Genomic DNA, 1,992 nt, shown 5'->3' on the forward strand with positions numbered 1-1,992 from the left:
GAGTGACAAAGTAAATTTTAAATAATATTTATATTTAATCTATTTGTAGCCCGAAGCGTGAGCGATTTCACACGGGAATTTTTTCTTAAATTTTTCGACACGGTGAACGCGCCATTATCCGTTATTTATAATTGAAATTAACAGACGGCACATCGGTGATCGCGGTTGAAATTTCAGTCGAACCGTTCAATGGCGTTAAATTTCATTTCCATTGTAGGTATCGCGAGCTTTACTCAAACGCGAAATATAGGCCAGCGGAAAACACTGGTGAAATCGTGTTGGTTGGAACGAAAATACGATAAAATAATATAAATTAAGTTAAACTTTATAACACCGCTCGGGCTTTTTTCTCCCCTCCCTCCCCAAAAAGTCACTCCATTATTGTTTACCTTATGAAACTCGATTTTCTTGATTTTTTTTAACGTTCCTCTTTTTCTAGTTTTTAAAAATAATACTATAAAATAATGTACATATAATAGAACAGTGAAAGTAAGATACGTGAATTCTTTCTTCTCTCTCGGCAAAGTTAAACGAGTTTCCAACACCAAGACGACTCTAAAAGCAACAAGAACGTATAAATAATTAGTTTCATCGTGTGTGAAAAATGAATAGCAAACAAAAAGTTACAAATCGTAGTCTCTTTCATAACAATTTCACTCGTTCTACTAATTCTTAAAAATTGTCAAAAAATCAATGTAACACCCATATTATTATTGATTATTCTTACAATCGCAAAAGAATTAAAAACTCGCATGATTTGATGAAATTTCCCTTTCGATGCATCAAAACTTTGTCCATAATTCGTCCAATTCTAAAAAAAGAAATATGGATAAAGTCGTGAAGAAAACGTGGAGGGAACGCGGAGAATTCAAATTGCTTCGATCCTCCTCGTCCTGGGGGGATTCGCGAAGGAAATAGCCGCGGATCCGCGTGCCCCCGGTTAGTTAGCCCGCAATTTGTTCCGGCTAACGAGAAGTTCTCGCCAACGAGATTTATAAGGCTGGTCCTCGTTAAAATAGTCGACGAGCCGCGCCTGGGTAGCCGCGAAACTATCGCCTCGAAAAACAAAAGTTTCTTCCAGGCCCGGGGTTGCCGCGATTTCCACGAACGTTTGTTTAATTCGATCCGGGCCGGACGATGCAATTCCACCTCCAGTCGTCGTCTGGATCCTGGATTCCAATTATCGCGTTAACTTTTTCATTTACTCGCCACCCCGGGATATAATGCCACGGTTAAACGCGTTTTAACTTCGTCGTGCAAAGTACTATCCTGGCCACGATTCGTGTTATTGAGTTGAAATGGGGATTTAGATCTGTTTTTTTTTTCTTTTGAGTTGAGGAAATTCGATGGATTAGAAGGTATTTTTTTAAATATCCATTTTCGGAAAATCGATGAATTTTCGGTTTGTAGCAGCGAGATATGAATGTCTTGGAATTGAGAGATAGATAAGAAATATTTAATTATTATTTTGGAGCCGAGAAATAAATTAATTGATGAATTTGAACAAATGGAATATGAATTTTTTGGATACGAATAATATATAACGGATATAGATAGAACATTATATTTAAGATTCTAGCAACCCCTCTAGAAATCTCGCTAAAATAAGATAAGAATTTAAAGCATTAAAGAAACGTTTCCATTCGCGGCGATATTTCCGTCGGCTAACAACAAATCTACCGACAGAAAAATCGCGAATCCTCGAGGAGGAATACCTAAGAACCCGCGCTTTAAACTTAATTTAATTGCACAAACTCTCGCGTCAAGTCTTGCATAAACAAACTACTTGTTAAATGCGGCGAGGAGGATCCAAACCGTCTCTCTGACATTAACCACGATCCGCCAGGCCATCGTTTAATCGAGCATTCTCGAGCGGTCGTTAGATTTTTCGACCGAGGCTGCCTGCCCGTTTCCACACGAGCTCGGCCTGCCCCTCTCTCTGCTACCGATAAATTAAGGGAGGGGGAAGCCGCAAACTTCGATACAGCCGCG

The 1,992-nt window shown here is 39.1% G+C and overlaps 1 protein-coding gene across 2 annotated transcripts in view; it reads left to right on the forward strand.

Moving 5' to 3' along the window:
* The window catches only part of LOC102676282 (protein slit), a 483,130-nt gene that overhangs the window by 163,257 nt on the left and 317,881 nt on the right, over positions 1 to 1,992 (forward strand). The gene's annotated exons all lie outside the window — the stretch shown is intronic.

The sequence above is a fragment of the Apis dorsata genome, unplaced genomic scaffold (assembly GCF_000469605.1).
Source record: "Apis dorsata unplaced genomic scaffold, Apis dorsata 1.3 scaffold_220, whole genome shotgun sequence".
Lineage (NCBI taxonomy): Eukaryota > Metazoa > Arthropoda > Insecta > Hymenoptera > Apidae > Apis > Apis dorsata.